The sequence below is a fragment of the Bacillus rossius genome, chromosome 10, assembly GCF_032445375.1.
Source record: "Bacillus rossius redtenbacheri isolate Brsri chromosome 10, Brsri_v3, whole genome shotgun sequence".
Classification (NCBI taxonomy): domain Eukaryota; kingdom Metazoa; phylum Arthropoda; class Insecta; order Phasmatodea; family Bacillidae; genus Bacillus; species Bacillus rossius.
The window spans coordinates 40,809,338-40,830,735 of NC_086337.1; positions in this window are offsets into that span (position 1 = coordinate 40,809,338).

Genomic DNA, 21,398 nt, shown 5'->3' on the forward strand with positions numbered 1-21,398 from the left:
TTGGCCTGTCAAATGCTCTCTTGGCGTTGAGTTTTGGGCCAACACACACACACACACTCTCTCTCTCTCTCTCTCTCTATATATATATATATATGTTAGTGTGTGTATATATATTCTATTTATTTCAACCATCAAGATTTGAATACTATATAGGGAATGTAGGTTATTAGCTTTCTGTTTAATATTGCTTAAACCCTTTTGTTCTTTGGCCATCTTAATCGTAAATTTTAGTTTTCTTGTGTTTATTTCAGTTCGATTCATTAAGAATTTTGTGCCATATTTTCTATTACTTCAATTTATTATATGTTTATTTGGTGTCAGATGCTGTGAAGTCCTGTGAGGTTGTGTGAGGGTCTGTGAGGTGCTGGGAGGTGATATGTGGGGCTGTGAGGTGTTGTGAAGTTATGTGAGGAGTTATGAGGTGCTATGAGGTGGTGTGAGTGGCTGTGTGATGGTGTGAGTGGTTATGAGGTGGTGTGAGGGGCTGTGTGGTGGTGTGAGTGGTTATGAGGTAGTGTGAGGGGCTGTGAGGTGGTGTGAAGTGGTGTGAAGGGCTGTGAGGGGCTGTGGGGTGGTGTGAGATGGCGTGAGGGGCTGTGAGGGGCTGTGAGGTACTGTGAGGTACTGTGAGGGTCTGTGAGGGGCTGTGAGGTGCTGTGAGGTGCTGTGAGGTGCTGTGAGGTGCTGTGAGGTGCTGTGAGGTGCTGTGAGGGGCTGTGAGGTGGTGTGAGGTGCTGTGAGGTGCTGTGAGGGGCTGTGAGAAGCTGTGAGGTGCTGTGAGGGGCTGTGAGGGGCTGTGAGGGGCTGTGAGGTGGAGTGAGGGACTGTGAGGTGCTGTGAGGTGCTGTGAGGGGCTGTGAGGGGCTGCGAGGGGCTGCGAGGGGCTGCGAGGGGCTGTGAGGTGCTGTGAGGTGCTGTGAGGGGCTGTGAGGGGCTGTGAGAGGGCTTTGAGGTGCTGTGAGAGGGCTGTGAGGTGATGTGAGGGGCTGTGAGGGGCTGTGAGGTACTGTGAGGGGCTGTGAGGGGCTGTGAGGGGCTGTGAGGAGCTGTGAGGGGGCTGTGAGGAGCTGTGAGGGGGCTGTGAGAGGGCTGTGAGGGGCTGTGAGGGGCTGTGAGGGGCTGTGAGGGGCTGTGAGGTGCTGTGAGGGGCTGTGAGGGGCTGTGAGGGGCTGTGAGGGGCTGTGAGGTGGAGTGAGGGACTGTGAGGTGCTGTGAGGTGCTGTGAGGGGCTGTGAGGGGCTGCGAGGGGCTGCGAGGGGCTGCGAGGGTCTGCGAGGGGCTGCGAGGTGCTGTGAGGGGCTGTGAGGGGCTGTGAGGTGCTGTGAGGTGCTGTGAGGTGCTGTGAGGTGCTGTGAGGGGCTGTGAGGGGCTGTGAGGTGGTGTGAGGTGCTGTGAGGGGCTGTGAGGTGCCGTGAGGTGCCGTGAGGTTCTGTGAGGTGCTGTGAGGTGCCGTGAGGTGTGCGAGGCGTGACCGTGTGACCCACAGACGCGCCGGCCTGCCGGGCCGGGCAGCAGCGGGTGCTGAGCGCCGCGCGGCTGCAGACGGCGCGCGTCGTGTGCCTGGTGGACGCGAACCCGCGCCGGGTGCGCTTCAGCTGGCGGTTCGACAACGGCGCCGAGGCGGTGGACGTGCCGCCGCAGCACGTGGCCAGCGAGGGCGCGCGCAGCGTCGCGTCGTACGTGCCCGTCACGGCGCTGGACTACGGCACCTTGCTGTGCTCGGGCCGCAACGAGGTGGGCGCCCAGGCGACGCCCTGCGCCTTCAAGGTCGTCCCCGCAGGTGCGCGGCTCGCTCCTTGTCAACCAGTGAACACGGTTTCTGGTATTGTGTTTGCATAAATAAATCTTCTTCCTCTTCTACTCAAAAGGCAGAAACACGCGTTCGTACACACGTGACTCGACTATGCAGTTTACATATTGAGGGTCGGTAGATGAGTGAACAATTTCTGCGAATTCTGACTCAAATTATCTTAACATGTTTGTGCTGGATTGTTGTTTGTAAATAAATTTATATGTACCGTAGTAGTAACAGCAAAATTTTATGAAATGTTTATAATATTTCGTAAGCTATTCGTAACAGAAAAAAAATAATATAGTGCCTCACAAAACTGTTTTTAAAAAGACACCGAAGGTTTAATTATATTGTTAATAACTCGTATTTGTAATACGAAATGAGACAAGTACGTAACCTCGCAGATTTCATACTCCAAAAGAATAACAACCATCGTAGTGGAAATGATTAGGTAAATGATGCGTGGAATTATTTTATTTTGTTGGATAGCTTTCGTAATAAGTCTTAAAAAAAAATAAAGTTCGGATAAAAATTTATGAGTAAAACATATTTTAACATTATTTTATTAATGTATTAGCCGAAATAAATGGTTGAGAACATAATGTATAGAGACCTGCAAAAATTTTCGGGTTCAATGACCTCCAGGAGATAGACTCTACTACACTCTACAAACTCCGGGCAAATCCCACCTGTTCATTGGCTGCTGACTCATGAGTCGTCTCGACCGAGTGTCTGTGATTCGACACTTCTTTGAGCGAGGGTCTCTGATTGGCCCTCATTAATACAGATTAACGGTGAACCAGTGGTAGAAGCAGCGCTAAGGTGTAATTATTTGAATTGTAGCACATCACGAAATGAATCCGTGAATTTTGCAGGTCTCTAATAATGGATTAAAGATATTTACCATTTTTTTTCCTTGTTCTATTTAAAATGACGAATGCAAGCTATATCTCTTCCATTTAATATAAAAAATTTGCCTTTTTTTATGTCACATTAAAGTTTTCTGTCCAAAATGTTTATAATTACTTGAGGTAAATTTATTGTTTTTTTAAAGTGTAATGAACAAAAATATTTTACAAGTACCCGATCATTATATTTACTTTAATTAACTTAACTCGTTTCATGCAATTTACTTTAAGTTTTTTTAAATTATCACAAAATAAATACAAACGGACACGGAGCAATTTATATTTTAATTTTACTTGTCTTTGACGTCTCCTCTTGCCAGATAGATACGGTGACACGTAACTTAACAGAACAAGAGTATTGGGACAGGAATATGCCATAGCTTAACGGTAAGTACAATGCGAGTCAAGTACCTGACCACTGCATCATCTTGCTCAAATTTTTTTTTTAACTAGCTGTAGAAAAAAAAATGCTACCTGGAATATGTGAATGAAAGGACATAACGAGAGCGTATTAATAGGTAACGCACATAATGTAAAAAAAATACAATTTAAAACATAAATTAAAGTATTTCCCATTTATTACCTACTTCTCCATGTAACTTCCACGCATTTTGAGGCGTTTGTAACGACGATGGATAAGTTTGATAATCCCGGTCTCGTAGCAGTACAGTGGCTGCGAGAAGAGCCACATTCGCACGGCCCTTTTAGAGTTCGTAGTCGGAGCCGAGCTTCTTACCACCGAAGAACTCCGTGGTCCAAGCAGGGGACGCACCACAACGCCGAAATACCACAACGCCGAAATACCACAACGCCGAAATGCCAAATTGACCACATCGCCGACAGCTAGAAAACTGCTGTGTACCACAACGTCGAATTACCACAACGCCGAAATACACTAACGCCGAAAAATGTCATTGCAGGACTGCCACAAAGGTTAGGTTAGACTAGGTTAGGTTAGGCTAGGCTAGGATAGGCTAGGTTAAGTTAGGTTAGGTTAGGTAACGTTAGGTTTGATTGTGGTATTTAGGCGTTAAGGTACATTTAAGAAACAGACACAAATTCATTCAGTTGTTATTTCGGCGTTGTGGTAACGACCCGTCCAAGCAGATCACAATTGGAGGGAGACAGGTCCGGGCTTAACACGGCTCGTCGCTCCTCCACAGTCGACGGTGTGATCACTGACACTTATTTCACCGGCGACTGACGAACGCTACCGGGCCATTTGCGGTACTCACTGATACACCCTCTAGTTAATACTTAGTCGAGATGCAGTTAGCGTATTAAAAAATAATCAGCTTACTGATCCAACATCTCGTGAAATTTCCACGTTTGAAATTGGTTGCTGTTAAAAAAAAAATTGGTTGTCTGTAAAGTCGGTTTACGGACGATAGTCACAACGTCATAACAAAACATTAATGAAATGATTGCATACTTTATGAATAAAATTGAGTCATTTTTAATTTAATAATAAAAGAATAAATTCATGAAATTATACTAGTAATCAGATTTTTAAAATGCAAGAATAATTAACCTTTATTGCCGAAATTTTTGTTGTAATAAGCAATGAAAACCACATTAACTTTTCACTTCACTTTATAAACAGTCGAGTGGAAGAGAGATAGATGCGGCGCAAGCGTACAATGAGCATAACGGGACACAGCTTAACGGAACAATGTGCATAACGGGACACAGCGTAACGGAACAATGTGCGTAACGGGACACTTTTTCGTGAGTGCAGTGGGCGTTCATCGATATATTAGACGTTGTCACGTCAAAATCTGTTCACTACAGATTATGTACATCATAATGTGATTCGCAGTGTAAAACTTTCGCCGTGTTGAACGAATTCCTGCTAGGTTCGTAGTATATCGTATTACGTCTGTAATGGAAGGACACTGAAAGTAGATCTTAAGATCCTATAAATGCTTTGTAAGCGTAAAACATCCATAGTCCATTACTTTAACTCCCGAATACTCCGAATATTTTAACTGTAAATTTACGAAAACTGCTGATATCAAATTATCCACATCTATACGTTACTTTACGGGTATAGAAAGAATTTTGCTGCTCACATATTCATTTAATTTGAAGTGTGGTACGCTAACGTAACTCTCGAAAATGTAATGCAAACGGCAAACGTATCTATTGTCTTCTTAGGTGATGGTTTATCCCGTTCACCACGGGACGTACAGCTAGGATAACGTAATTCAGTTTACATTATATGAAAATTCAGTTATTTGGAAATAACCTGGGTATAACCGTAAATGTTCTGTCATTTATAAAAGTATACAGCATCTTGCAAACCTTGTGAATCGATTTTACCGTTATTCCAATATTCCTCAGATTGCAAAGAGGCAGGAATTCTGTTTTGTGAGTATTACGGGTCAGCGTGAAAGTTTGCGCCTGCCAATTGTTTTTTCAGTAGGAACCTGTGTATCGGGAAAGGTGATTGATTTTTTTCCCCTGCCATTTTGCTGGCCAGACGAGTCCGTTGGGAAAATTCGTGACAGGAATAATACGTACCAAAGCTGACTGTGGAAGATCGGCACCAATTTTAGTTTATATATATATTTTTTTTTGTGCGATCCCCGTATACCGATACCCCATGACCCCTGAGGGTTGATTGATACACGACGAAGAAACGCGCAGCGAAAATAACTTCCTGCTGATTCATCACTTCTTGAATCTTTGCTACATCGTTGCTTTTGGAGTTCTAATCCACCCCCTTCTTCCCCTCTACATCCTGCTCCCTGTTTTTTTCCCTCGAAGAACCGAAACACATTCACCCCCCTCCCCTAAAAATAACCCTCACCTCCCTTCCATTTTACCTCTCAAGACGTGAAACGTGGATGGAAAAAAATATCGTTCAGGATCATCCACTCGATATGAGGAAAAGTTCGTTGAAAAAAAACCACGTGGGAATTTCACCAAGAGATAAAACTTTATATGTTTTACTCATAAATTTTTTTTGAACTTTATTTTTTTAAGACTTATTACGAAAGCTATTCAATAAAATAAAATAATTCCCACGCATCATTTACCTAATCATTTCCACTACGATCGTTGTTATTCTTTTGGAGTATGAAATCTGCAAGGTTACGTTACGTACTTGTCTTATTTCGTATTACAAATACGAGTTATCAACAATATAATTACACCTTCGGTGTCTTTTTAATAACAGTTTTGTGAGGCTCTATATTATTTTTTATATTACGAACAGCTTACGAAATATTATATTTCATCAGATTTTGCTGTTACTACTACGGTACATATAAATTTATTAAATTATAAAGAACAATCCATCACAAACATGTTGAGATAATTTGAGTCAGAATTCGCAGAAATTTTTCACTCATCTACTGACCCTCAATATGTGAACTGCATAGTCGAGTCACGTGTGTTAACGAACGCGTTTTTCTGCCTTTTGAGTAGAAGAGAAAAAAGAAAAAAAAACATGTTTGCGGACCCAAGCACGTGTACAGTATAACGTAATGAAAAATATTGGTATTGCATAGTTTATATTGCACTTTACTCATATAAAACACAATATACATATACAATACAATGTATTTCGTTGAGTTTAAAACTGTGATAAATCGGAGGCGACACCGCGCTGGAAGTGCATCACTTAATGCCCGTTCTACATTGACACGTAAACGGATACGCATCTCACGGAACAGAGTTTCTACAATTGCACGCAGACGGAGACGGACCCGCAAGGATTAGTTTGGCAACGCTGAGTTCTTCCGTTTGTACTTGGTTGCGTTGGTAGCCCTTTTTGTTTTCGTTCTAAATATATATATATTTTTTAATTGTTTCAAATACAAGAATATATAGTGTTCTGTTACAATTGTGTCGTTTATTTATATTATTTACGTAAATTATGACCTTGCTATGATTTCGAAGCAAAATATATTTTTTTAAATTTATACTTCTTCTATGGGCGCGTTGTGGAAAAATGATGAAGAGTGAATTTTACCTATGCGCGCGCACCATACAACTAAATTTACACAAAATGAATAAAAAAATGGATACATACAAACAAAAAAATATATATGCGTTAAATTTAAAATTTTATTTTTATTTGTGATTTATATTGAATGCTAGTACATATTATAAAAATACGTTTATTTACTGAAAATATTTCTAGATATATAAATTGTGTTTATACATTTTTCCAAATGTATTTATATAAGCTAGATTAGGTTATGCTTCATTAGGCGCGTTATGAAAAAAAAAAAAAAAAACGATACGCACGCGTCATGCAACAAAAATTTACAGGATGAAAAAAGGCTACATACGAATAAAAATTAAATATGTGCTTTTAAATTATGTTCTTAAGTGATTGGTGTTGAATACTGGTCCTAATAATTAAATCTCATCGGTTGGCATTCACTACGTTCCCGTGCATTGTTGAAGCAGGAGACGCGACAATGAAGTGTTCCGTGGCCAACAGTCAGTGATGCCAACTCCTACAGAGTGTTCTATGACCAACTTCAAATCCCCCTAGATGTCGATTATAAACCCCTAAAGTTTCCATTGTACACCCTGTCTGAGAGCTAAAATTATTTTCTCTTGAACCTCGAATTCACTTTCAATGTAAATAATGCCTGTTTAAATTTCCTTACTTTTCTGCCCAAACAGAGCAAAATAATAAATTGAAATAACATTCAGTATCTACAATTTTATATACGTACGAATTTAATTTCGGTTTGAGGAATACATTTTTACTAACCTGGAAGTTCCGGATCGGTCTCCCAACATTTCGTATATTTTTACTGTTTTTTTTTTGGCATTCCTTGGCACCACAGAAAAAAAAAATATAAACGTATAACATTGCAATCCAATAAAACCCGCGATTAGACAACAAACTTCAACGTGATAACTGACAACATGAAAACGTTGAACGGTAAAAGTAAAAAAACTGAATTCTCTTGACCAGCAAGTAGTTGTTGGTCGTAGTGAGAAATTCAGCCACCAGCGCCACTTGCGTTGTTGTTATTTTTTTTTTCATTTTTTTCTTCAAGATATACACTTTAATTACACGCCCATAAAAAAAATTCCTAAAATAATGTACCAGCTAAAAAAAAACCTAAACCCCTAAAGTGTTGGATTGGGGGGAAAACCCCCAGGGTGGGAACCCTGGGACGGTCCGTGGTGACGGGGTGATGAGGGAAAATGGGGACGTGCCCGCAAGACAGCCGGGCCCGCCGACCACCCTAAAGAATCCCCCTACATGTTGGTTTGAGGGGTAAAACCCCCAGGATGGTCCGTGGTGACGGGTGATGAGGGGAATGGGGGCGTGCCCGCAGGCCAGCCGGGCCCGCCGGCCACCCTAAAGAATCCCCCTACATGTTGGTTTGAGGGGTAAAACCCCCAGGATGGTCCGTGGTGACGGGTGATGAGGGGAATGGGGGCGTGCCCGCAGGCCAGCCGGGCCCGCCGGCCACCCTAAAGAATCCCCCTACATGTTGGTTTGAGGGGAAAACCCCCAGGATGGTCCGTGGTGACGGGTGATGAGGGGAATGGGGGCGTGCCCGCAGGCCAGCCGGGCCCGCCGGCCACCCTAAAGAATCCCCCTACATGTTGGTTTGAGGGGAAAACCCCCAGGATGGTCCGTGGTGACGGGGTGATGAGGGAGAATGGGGACGTGCCCGCAGGCCAGCCGGGCCCGCCGGCCACCCTAAAGAATCCCCCTACATGTTGGTTTGAGGGGTAAAACCCCCAGGATGGTCCGTGGTGACGGGTGATGAGGGGAATGGGGGCGTGCCCGCAGGCCAGCCGGGCCCGCCGGCCACCCTAAAGAATCCCCCTACATGTTGGTTTGAGGGGAAAACCCCCAGGATGGTCCGTGGTGACGGGGTGATGAGGGAGAATGGGGACGTGCCTGCAGGCCAGCCGGGCCCGCCGGCCACCCTAAAGAATCCCCCTACATGTTGGTTTGAGGGGTAAAACCCCCAGGATGGTCCGTGGTGACGGGTGATGAGGGGAATGGGGGCGTGCCCGCAGGCCAGCCGGGCCCGCCGGCCACCCTAAAGAATCCCCCTACATGTTGGTTTGAGGGGAAAACCCCCAGGATGGTCCGTGGTGACGGGGTGATGAGGGAGAATGGGGACGTGCCCGCAGGCCAGCCGGGCCCGCCGGCCACCCTAAAGAATCCCCCTACATGTTGGTTTGAGGGGTAAAACCCCCAGGATGGTCCGTAGTGACGGGTGATGAGGGGAATGGGGGCGTGCCCGCAGGCCAGCCGGGCCCGCCGGCCACCCTAAAGAATCCCCCTACATTTTGGTTTGAGGGGAAAACCCCCAGGATGGTCCGTGGTGACGGGGTGATGAGGGGAATGGGGGCGTGCCCGCAGGCCAGCCGGGCCCGCCGGCCACCCTAAAGAATCCCCCTACATGTTGGTTTGAGGGGAAAACCCCCAGGATGGTCCGTGGTGACGGGTGATGAGGGGAATGGGGGCGTGCCCGCAGGCCAGCCGGGCCCGCCGGCCACCCTAAAGAATCCCCCTACATGTTGGTTTGAGGGGAAAACCCCCAGGATGGTCCGTGGTGACGGGTGAGGAGGGGGAATGGGGGCGTGCCCGCAGGCCAGCCGGGCCCGCCGGCCACCCTAAAGAGTCCCCCTACATGTTGGTTTGAGGGGAAAACCCCCAGGATGGTCCGTGGTGACGGGCGATGAGGGGGAATGGGGGCGTGCCCGCAGGCCAGCCGGGCCCGCCGGCCACCCTAAAGAATCCCCCTACATGTTGGTTTGAGGGGAAAACCCCCAGGATGGTCCGTGGTGACGGGTGATGAGGGGGAATGGGGGCGTGCCCGCAGGCCAGCCGGGCCCGCCGGCCACCCTAAAGAATCCCCCTACATGTTGGTTTGAGGGGAAAACCCCCAGGATGGTCCGTGGTGACGGGTGATGAGGGGGAATGGGGGCGTGCCCGCAGGCCAGCCGGGCCCGCCGACCAACTGCACGGTGGCCAACCAGACGGCGGAGGGCGTGCAGGTGGAGTGCTCGCCCGGCGGAGACGACCCGCCTCCGCGGCTGTACGTGATGGAGGTGCTGGACTCGGCCACGGGCGAGCTGCTGGCCAACTCGACGGCGGCGGCGCCGAGCCTGCACGCCTCCGGCCTGCCCCCGGGCGCCGGTCTCAACGTGTCCGTGTACTCGGCCGACGGCCGCGGCGGCCGCAGCGGCGCGGCGTCTCTGCTGGTGCCCGCCGTCAGGCCGCAGGAGACCCGCGCCGGTGGGTGTCTGACACCACCATTCACACAGCTGACACCACGCTACGGTTACACATACAGCTATTTATTTTAACACCATATATAAACACTGCAACCAGGGCCGGCGCGTCCGTACAGGCGAACTTAGGCAACCGCCCTAGGGCGCCAAGTAGCTGGGGGCGGCGCAGCACGACACACAACAGCTGATACAATATGTTTTAACGATTATCGAAACTAGATGAAAATGGATTTTTGTAACAGTTTTGAAATGTTTATATTATTGATATAAGTAATTATTTAAAGTCCACGGGGAGACCTGTTTATTATGATTTTAAATAAGTAAAAAAAAGTAAAAAAAACACACAAGCCTGCTTACATTTGATTGTTGACAAAAATATTAGGCTTATGTGATGTATTTTGAGGCAAGGAAAATTTTTTTTGGGGTGTCCGGCCCGGGGGGGGGGGGGCATTAAGGTTTTTCGCCTAGGGGGCTAATTTACCTTGCTCCGGCCCTGACCTATACATCAAACAGTCAAAATGTGTATAAAATCTGTATGAGGATACTATGTTTTTTTTTTTTTTTTTTAATTGTGATGTTGAAAAGTTGTTCAATAAATAATAATTGTGTTAATGCAAGGATGAGAGGGGGTAAAATCTCATGGGCCCGGTAGACTTTCGAGAATTTCTTAATGCTTCTTTATACCCTGACAGTAGGGCCGAAATAATAACTCGTTTGCTGAAACCGTTTAGTGAGAACTTTGTTAGTTATTTGATATGCGCAGATCTCGTTTACAGTTATAGCCAGTAATGGGGCAGAAATATTGTGCAAAAAAATATTATATGAGTGGGGGAGGGGGAACATAATTTGACCACGGGCTCTTAATATTTCTCGACGTCCCTGACCATTGGATTTGATAAATTATTTTGGAGGCACTCCTTAGGAAAATTTTAAATCTTAACTCTTCCAAACAAAATTTTAAGCCAACATAGAACTAAAATTACGACGATGCTTTTGATAATTTAGCTTTAAATTTTTTTAATATTCTTTCATGATAAATTATGTTCGTGTCAGCTTTATAAGTCGTTACGATAAAATAAAGCGGAATCGCGTAGTTATATGTGGCAATACAATATTTGAAAAAAAAAAAAAATTCTGATATCATGAATTGAAATAGGTGTTGACAACACTTTAATTTACATGCTCTTAATATTGTATTTTTTCCTTATTAATGTCTTTTTAATGTCTTATTAATGTTTTTAAACTAGAAATACAAGTAAAATAAAGACAGAAAACACCGGGCCTGGTCCTGATTGCGTCCCCTCCGACAGATTGTTCCGACCAACGGCCGGAAATTCTCACGTTCCCCTAACACATGTGCGCCCTATCAGGGTAGGGTGCGAGATATTTCCAGTTATTTTTTTTTTTACATTCCAGAACATAATTGAAATAGAACTCCCTGTTGTTTGATCGGGAGGGTATTAGTGCTTCGGCAATGACCAGCGGCTAGGGCCACCAACCACAGAACAAGGAGGGAGATATGTATAGAAGTGCGACTCTTACAGTGGAAACTGAAACCATGTTTCACGCTACATGTGTCGCTATCTGTTGGGCGGGCCCATAACTACCAGCAAGTAAAAAAATCGGAATAGAGGTTCTCATACAAAGTTTTTTCAGTTAATACTTTTTTTTTTGGTTATATTAAGTTATCTCCTTGGCGGCGCAAAACTAATTTAATCGATGCGAAAATACTTAATGCTGTATTTTTTAATAAACCGTCATGTAATAAATAAAAAAAAGCAGGAGGTGCAAAAACTCATTGTATTACACACCACAAAAATAATGGCTACCTAAACGGAGTGAATTTTCACTGGTTTGTTTGCCTGATAATAGCTTATACATTACTTCTCCTAATAAATTAGAGTATTTATGTCAGCAATATATTATGAAAACTACTATCTAGCAGACGGGCCCATATCTACTTCAAAAAAAATTGGCTGTCTGTAAAGTCGGTTTACGGAAGATATTTTAACGTGACAACGTCATAAAAAACATTGATGAAATGATTGCATACTTTTATGAATAAAATTGAATCATTTTTATTGAATTATCACAATTTTGTATGGATACAAAGAAGGAGTGAAATGAAATCTACAATTTAATTGATAAATTTACTTTTATTTTAACTCATTAATTCAAATATGTTTATTACTTTAACGAAGAGATTATTTTTAGTATAACTTTTATACATGTTTGCTATTTAACTTCTTCCAATCTGCGTTATTCTGTTGAGGACAGGACGATGATAGGAAAAGTAGGAAACGAATGGGAGTGTTTCAAGTTTAACGTGCCATCGAAAAAAGTCAAATTGATGGTTTGTTCCAATCGAGTGGAAGAGAGATAGATGCGGCGCAAGCGTACAATGAGCGTAACGGGACAGTGTGCGTTACGGGACACTTTTCCGTGCGTGCTGCCGGCGTTCATCGATTTATTAGACGTTGTCACGTGAAAAAACTTGGTCTCAGTCTCGGTAGTTAGAGTTTCTCCCCCCTCCGGCAGGTCCGGACGCGAGGCCCCGGCCGCCCGCCAGGTGCTCGGTCGCGCGCCGCACCGCCGCGTCGCTCGCGGTGGCCTGCGACCCGCCGCCGCCCGACGCCGACCGGGGAGCCACCTACCTGCTGCAGGCGTTCGACGCCGCCTCCCGCCGCCTCGTGGGCAGCGCCACGGCGCCCGCCGCCTCCGGGCGCGTCGAGCTGTGCGACCTGCCGCCGGCCGGTTCGGGAGCGCTGCTGCTCGCCGTGCGCACCGTGACGGCGCGCGCCACCAGCGACGCCGTCTCCATCTACGCGGGCGGCGCGGAACTGCAGCAGCTGCAGGCCGGAGGTGCGTGCTGCGACCTGTCGGCCGGCTCCCGCACCATCGCGCCGCGCGCTGCCGTGAAGCTGGGTTTACGATTGATTTCCTTAAGAATTATAACTTAACATCGAGCACACGATTAAGTCAAAACTACATTTTCCAGTTTATGATTGACATATAAGTCGTTAATTCTAACCAATTACAGCACAAAACACATGGTCGGCCATTGTTCGAAACGGAGAAGCAGATTTGAAATAGGTTATTGACAAATGGGAAATCTATTTTTCGAAATGGATGATGATTACAAATTACAAATATAGGTACGAATTCTAACCCAAAATACTGCCTCGCACGGTCCAATAATAAGACATAAACTTCCGGTTGAAAGGTTTCGGTTTGTTGTGATTGGTCGCTTCCCTTAAGTCTTAACGAAAAATATAAAATATAACCATTTCTGTTAAGTCTTAAGTCATCATATGGTTCGCACACGACCCGTCAAAATTCACACACGACAATCATAAACCATTCCACTAGTTTACATAGAGTATTATGGTAAGTACACGACTAAGACTTAAGTCTTAATTCTTAATTTTCAATCGTAAACCCACCTTAACGCCCTGTGTCGTCTTGGGTTGTTATTTACACGTTAGAGCGCAGCACTGTTGCCCGCTGTCATTCCCCCGCCCCCCCCTCCCCCCCACCCATCATTCAATGCAGCTCAAGGTCGTTCAACGGCAGGGGGAAGGGGTGTTTGAAGAGTTCGACACTTGTCCGCTAGGGACCACCACAAGTCGATGCCCTAGAGATGGTGGCGATTACGGCGGTGTAATTAACCAACTACCTCAAACCGTATTTGAAATTTTAACCTGGGCTGGCGACTTCTATACAGTATATATATTCAAAGCTTCAACGAAGGGGGAGAAGAGGAACCTTATTTCCTCGCGTCGTGATCTAATGAGCTTTTATTCGTATTGCATACCGTTTTAAATTAATCGTTTGTGTGTAGCCTTTTACCCGAAGTAAATATTTTTTAGAGAAAATTTTCTATTTCCAAAAACCTTGAAAAACTCAAGATTTGTAGATTTGTACGAAAACCAGTTTTTTTTATTGATTTATTGAGAAGTACAATAAAATGGCTACACAAAATAGATTGATTAAAAAATTTATGCAACACGATTATATTTTCTTATTTCATGCTACGATTGACATAATAATTGGCCTTTACATTTTTTTTTTTTGGCCGCGGGATAGCAACAGGTGGGTCAGTACATGAAAACATGATTCTAAATAAGAATTTCAATTTTATACCTTGACAGCTAGCGGTCAACTAATCGTGCCATTAGCGCTTTCTACTTTGACCACTGGGGGCTGCTGACTGCCCACTCGTAGCCTATATACTAATATTATAAAGCTGAAGAGTTTGTTTATTAGCGTGTTTGAACGCGCTAATCTCAGGAACCACTGGTCCGATTTGAGAAATTCTTTCAGTTTTGGATAGTACATTTATCTAGGAAGGCTATAGGCTATATTATATTATCAATAACATTATGGATTCTTACTAAAAGTCCAATTTAGAATCAAATGTGTTGGAGGGGGTTAGATACAACATGCAGTACACGTACGAAGTGTGTTTTGACAATGCCGCAGGCGCTAGAAGTTTATTTCCTATTGCCTATTAACATTGTTGCCACCCACTAGATGCCTTATCATTCTTAATTTTCCCATTCAAGTAAAAAAAAACACCCGTGTTATATTAACAACGAAGCAAGCAGTACACTCATATAGAATACACAGAGATAGTGAGAGGTATATATGTAGACTAGCTGCCCGACCCGGCTTCGCACGGCTATACTAATGGAAAAAAACTAAGCCACATCTCCCATTTACAGTAATGGTAAATAAAAAAAGTTCAGTGAAAATTTATTACAATGCTGTATAATGTACCGGAGAGAAAATGAATAGCACCGATGGTTTCCCGACTCGTGAGCTTGTATTCGTATTGCATACCGTTTTAAATTAATAGTTTGTGTGTAGCCTTTTACCCGAAGTAAATATTTTTAATAGAAAATTTTCTATTTCCAAAAACCTTGAAAAACTCAGATTTGTATATTTGTACGAAAACCAGTTTTTTTATTGATTTATTGAGAAGTACAAGAAAATGGCTACACAAAAACGATTGATTAAAAAATTTATGCAACACGATTATTTATGTTCTTATTTCATGCTACGATTGACATAATAATTGGCCTTTACGTTTTTTTTTTTTTGGCCGCGGGAAAGCAACAATTATGATAGGACAACAGGTGGGTCAGTACATGAAAACATGATTCTAAATAAAAATTTCAATTTTATACCTTGACAACTAGCGATCAACTAATCGTGCCATTAGCGCTTTCTACTTTGACCACTGAGGGGGGGGGGGGGGGGGGGGGGAGCTGCTGACTGCCCACTCGTAGCCTAAGGAATTAAATTATATAAATGTTTATTGAAGAATAAAAAACTATCACGTTTAGTCTAGAATAAAATAATGAAACACCATGAGATTCTTAGCCCTTGGCATTAGCTTTACAAATTAAACATAAATACTCAGTGGGTTACAATATACATGCTAAGAACTCGCGGAGGGAGTAAACTTGTGACTCTAATAAAGTCCGTTATATTGCACATTTGCATTTTAATAAAAGGCAAGTATTCTTGCTAGCGATATATGGTATTTTGAACTCATTGAGCATTGATAGAGACCTGCAAAATTCGCGGATTCATTTACCTCTGGGATAGACTCCACAGTCCTTTAAATACTCGCGGAAATGACACCTGTCCATTGGCTACTGACGCGTGAGACGTCTCAACTAGGCTGTCCGTAATTCGGCACTTTCTTGGTTTAGTGTTTCTCATTGGCTCACACTTCCCCGGATAAAATGTGGGCCAATCGCAGAAGCGGTACGAAGGTATATTTGTTATGATGCTAGCCTATAACGAAATGAATCCGCGAATTTTGCATGTCTCTAGTTGTTTTATTCCTTACTGCATGTTGTCTTCTGACTGCCCAGATGTAATCCCATTTAGTGTATGATCGGATTTTAATTCACCCCACGGCCAACCCTCCCTCCTGCTGCTGCCTTAATGGGTAGAGTTATCGGGGAAACGCTCGGTCACTCGTATCCTTTTACGAGCTGATATCTCGACGTCTGACGCACGGGGACTGGGAACAGCAAATATCACGAATGTTTTTTCTATGCTAACCTAGGGCCGCGCGTCACGGCGTCTAGTTCGAGTAATTGGGAACAAAAAAGTTAAAGTTGATCTATTTATTCTGATCATCTCCCACACCACCCATGACGTCAGAGGTTCAAGTGGGCCAATCAGCGATCAGTGTCCGACGGACATAATTTTGGATATTGCAATTGTGGAAGGACCTTGATATTCGCCCTTCTATGTCTCTCTCCTTGCTCTATGTTCTCCACAGCTGCGCCTTTAAGTCTATAATATACACCCTGGCTGCACGCTGTGTTCCATTTATACGCGAATGTTCGAGAACTTTCCGCTCCCTATCAGGTTCTTACCCATTCATTGACTTTCAGCTTGGGTTGCTTGCGACATCCTGTAGTTCTCATCAACTACCAGTCTATTTTTCGGTTTTCAAGTTGACGGAGAAAATGTAATGGTCTGCGTGCCCCATCAAAAGTTCATAAAAACCATTAATTAAGGACTTTTTAGTGGAAAAATTATAAACAATACAATATTGTTACACTTTGAATTTATTTAAAAAAAATCACATGGAAAAAGAAACGAAGTATAAGAAGCAAAATAATTTTAGATAATTCCCCCTTAAGCGGATAGTATCCTCAGTTTATTGGTTCTATAACTTCGTGTTCTGCTCATGTAATTAAATATATTAATAATATAACCATACTATTATTAATAAATTAATAAATTGATAAAATAACTATATTAATAATAAATTAATAACAAACCCAAACTGAAGCACTTAACTTTTCCGAACAAAACCACTTAGCTAACAATTGTTTATGTCCATAAAAATAATATCTAGTTAATATTTCTAAACCTGTCATGAAGTTAATAAACTTCGATTTTAATTATTCGTCCGCAAGTGAACGCAGATAATTTCCTACAAGCTGTTATAAAAGCGGTGGTAAAAAAATTAAATACACAAAATGAGTTAAGTTTTCCTTAACTATGAGATATTAAAATGGAATCAATAATAAGTTTGTAGCCATATAGCTGAACCTATTTTCATAGCCTTTGTGAGAATATATATATATATTTCATTCAGGGGCGCAACAACTACATTTTCAAAAGGGGGGGGGGCAATATACCTTTCTATAAAGAATCATCGATCCCCCCCTATTGAAGCGGGCTCCCCCGGGAAAATTTGTACTTCAAGGTGGAAAATGGTGCTATTTAAGCAGTTTTATTATCTAAAAATTGATTACACAGCACTTTATTTGCCCCCGTTTGCCCCCACTTCAAGGTTTCAGAGGGAGGGGGGCATAATACCCTTGCCCCCCCCCCCTGTTGTTGCTCCCCTGATTTCATTGTATAAAAGCACAACTTCGTTAATCACTCAATAATGGGCTGATAGTTAGAGAAACGTTCTGATCATAAACGAAAGAAGAAAAAAAAACTTTTACCTAGATGAAGTGATTTGAACGTAGGTGTGTAGGAGAGGAACCTTGTTTCCTCGCGTGTGTGTGACGGGAGTGTTCCGGGCGCAGACGCGGACGAACCGCCGCTGCAACTGACGCCGGCGCTGGGGGCGGCCGCAGGGGCGGCTGTGACGCTGCTGGCCGTGGGGGCGGCCGTGGCCGCGACGCTGCGGTTGCGAGGGGGCGGCGCCAAGGCGGCGGCGGCGGCGGCGGCGGCGGCGGAGGCCGGCGCCCAGCCGCCCGCGGGAAAGGAACAGGACGACTCGATCGACGACAACAACCCTGACGTCGTGCCGCAGAGCTCGGGTGAGTGCTTGATCCTCGTGTCCTGACACTCTGCCGCCGCCAACCATCAGGGCCGTAACCAGGGGCGTAGCCAGGGGTGGGGGGGGGGGTTAGGGGTTCACCCCCCCCCCCTTAGCACCAAATATTTAATTAATTTCTTATTCATCACTCAAACAAATTTCATATTAAAATTAAAAAAAAATTTACCATTACAATATTTAAATTTAAGTACTGAAAACTGCTAAAATAGCACTATTTTACACCTCAAATTCCAAATTTTCCCGGAGGAGGACCCCCGGACCCCCCGCTTTAATACGGGGGGGACCGTACTTCTTAACACCCCCCATACACAAATCTTGGCTACGCCACTGGCCGCAACTAGAGTCTCTGGCACCCGGGGAATAAATGGATTCATGCGCTCCCCCCCCCCCCCTCTTTTTTTGCACATACCACACCAATAAAGCGCGGGGGTTCCGGGGGCCCTCCCACGGGAAAATGGTACTATGTTGAGATGTTATATTGTAAATCAGATTAGACATTCCTGGCATACAAGTTAAAAAAAAAAAAAAAACTTTTTACCAGTTACCAGTTGTAGTAGGAAGGAATTAAAATGCAAGCGATTTCGGCGCTCCCCACAGCTTTGCGCCCGGGGCGTATGCCACGCTTGCCCCCCCCCCCCCCTTCCTTGTTGCGGCCCTGCCAACCATAAGCACATTAGTTTTCTTTCGTTAAGTATTACAAGTTTTTTTATAAAAGCAATCGGATGAATACAATTATCTGGTTTAGAATGCACAGTAATAAAATAGTTGGAAGCTGATGGTCTTAAAAAAGTTTTGAATGCCACAAACACCATTTTTATCCCTTTTAAGAACAGATTTTCGGATGGCTGTCATTTTCAAACTATATTCATATTTTTGTGAACACATTCAAAACTTTAAAATGTTTGTTCCAGGTAACTGTTGAGTTTCACTTGCTGATTTTCATTTTTAAACTGGTTGGTTCGGGATAGGAAGTAGGCCTAGAGATTTTCGTTCATTGAAATAAACTTTGCTGTATACCATAACACTGAAAACAAAAGTTCAAAACAGATTATTCCCCCGAATTCCGGATTCCTTAATGTCTGAAGAGCTGAAATTAGTAGAGTTACTCGAAACTTTTTATCATCTGGTATGTTTAAATTAATTAACCTCTAAACACAGTAATCTCTTAATTTTAACTATTTTTTTGGTCAAACTGGTTAAATTGTCAACTGGAACCTGGCATATAATTAATAACAGTTTTATATTATGTTATCAATGAGGACTTTTTTTCGTATCCTTCGTGTCTTGTGAGCAGTGCAAGAAGGCTGTGCCTCATTTTTTCTGTAATAGTTCTTTATGTTAATCTCTTCTAATCTATTCGTGTTCGGAAAACTTATTCAATGTAAATCAATTAATTCTTAACTTTTGTATAAAAAACTGTAATCTTCTTTTTTGTAGACAAGTGCCACATTTCTGACGAAGAAGCTTTCGAGTTGAGGTCTCTTGCACCTAAAATACCAAAAATAACATTCCAAAGCGTTCACTCTCCGCTGCAGTTTCCAAGAAGGGAACCCTTCAGAAGTATACCAGAAAATGTAAGTTTTCAATCATTCTTAAACTTTTTAAAACTTAACGTCATATTATCAATAGCAAAAAGTTTACATTTCTTAATTTTTACTAAAAATGTATTTATTTTTTGTATATATGTCTGGTTTTTGAGATATAAACGTAATAAAGATTTCGTTTTTAACGAACTTTGTAGTTGAAAAACCATTTTCATACATGTAACTTACACGAGGCACAAAAAGTCACGAAAACGTAACTGTAAAAGATTAAAACAAATTATCATTAAGTTATTACCATTCCATTTTATTGGATAAAATAATTTAGTACCCGATCCATATAATTAAAAAAGATTTTTTTATTGTACATATTAGTGATATGAATATTGCTTTTATATATTTTCAAGTGTATTTATATAATTTAGTTTGTGTTCCCGTACGTGTAATTTATTATTATTATTATCATGTAATAATAGTAAAAATTCATCTCGAGATTATTTTGCTAAATCAAATAATTAATTTTCTACATACTATAGGTACATGTCAATATCGAATACTAAGTGTTTATTTGAAATTTTTAATAAGCGTGCGAAATTAATGGTAGTTTTTTTTTATCGCGCCATATTAGTACCTAGGAAGACGCGCCCATTTTTTTTTGAAAATGTGTAACGGGACGTAATAAAGGGACTGATGTCTCACAGGAGGAGCAGTTGGTGTACGTGCAGCTGTGCCAGCCGAGGCCCGTCGCTCGCTCGCCCGGGGCGGCGCGACAGCTGAGGCCGCAGCACGCCGCCGCCGCCGACCGCCGCCTGGCAACCCTCCCGCGGCGGCGGCCGCCGCAGCACGCCGCCCCCTGGTCGGCGGGCCCGCCCCCGGGCCACGCCCCTCCCGGCCCGGACGAGGCCGCCGCCGCCGCCGCTGTCGTCCGGACATCCTCGGCTCCTTCGCCCTCGCGCTGCTCGCTCGTTCCCCCTCCTCCTGCTCCTCCTCCCCTTCCTCTTCCTCCCCTTCCACCCCTTCCACAGTCACCCCTTCCTCATCCTCCTCCCCTTCCACAGTCTCCCGAAGTTGCCGCTGCGACGCCCCTCCATCAGCAGACGCAAAGCTCGGTGCGTGTTCAGTAACTGCGCAGTATAGTCGATTTTTTTTTCCTAACCTAAATTAAATCTAAGTGTGTTGGGGAGGGTTCCGGGTTAGGGAGGGAGACTAAGTGCGTCTCAGGCCGAAGCCCATACGCTCTAATCATGCAGGGTATTAGCCATGCGGGAGGGGTAGCATGCATCATGTGCTAGGAGGGGATTGGCCAGCCATGGCAGCGATTGGCGCCATGACTAACTCCCCTCACTGACTATACTAGACTAAAACTAGATAAGTTGGGCCCAGGTAAAAACCTGCATAGACACAGGGAAATCCCTGGGCTCTGACATGCGGGATGCAAAATTTCATGCATTAATATCAAGCAGGATGCTTACGGGAAAACAGAAGGATGGATCTGGAAGAAGAGTTGCGCAGTATAGTCAGCGCTCTTACTTAAGGGAAGTCTTCATTTCACAGACGAGAGAACCAAAACCTGAAGTTCCCCGAAGTTGTTGCTCGCTTTTTTTTTTAATCCTCCGTATCTTTAATGTGGCTATCCTAACGAAAATCAACCGTCCACAATGTTTTAAAGTATTTATAATTTAGCTAACCTAACCTAATTGACCATTAGCATCATTTTATCAACACATTTACAATGAACCAAAAAAAAAAACCGAAGATGCACGATCGGGAGTTTGGCTCTCTCGTCTGTGAAAAGAAGGCTTCCCGTTACGTAAACACAAACATCATAATCTAACTTGTGCTTGGTGCGATAGTAATAATTTATTTGACTAAATATTTTAATTTCGAGATTAAAAAAAGCAACCAACAGTTACAGATTTCAGATTGTTTGTTGAAAGTTCATAATACGATCTTAATAAACTTAGTTTTCCACGCTGCAACGTCTTAAAATAAATTGAATACGATTAACGATGATCTTTGTTTCACATAATCGCAGTACATACACCTTACAGGTTTCAAAAGCAAAAGGCTGGAAACATTGACGTTTATTTTTTTTT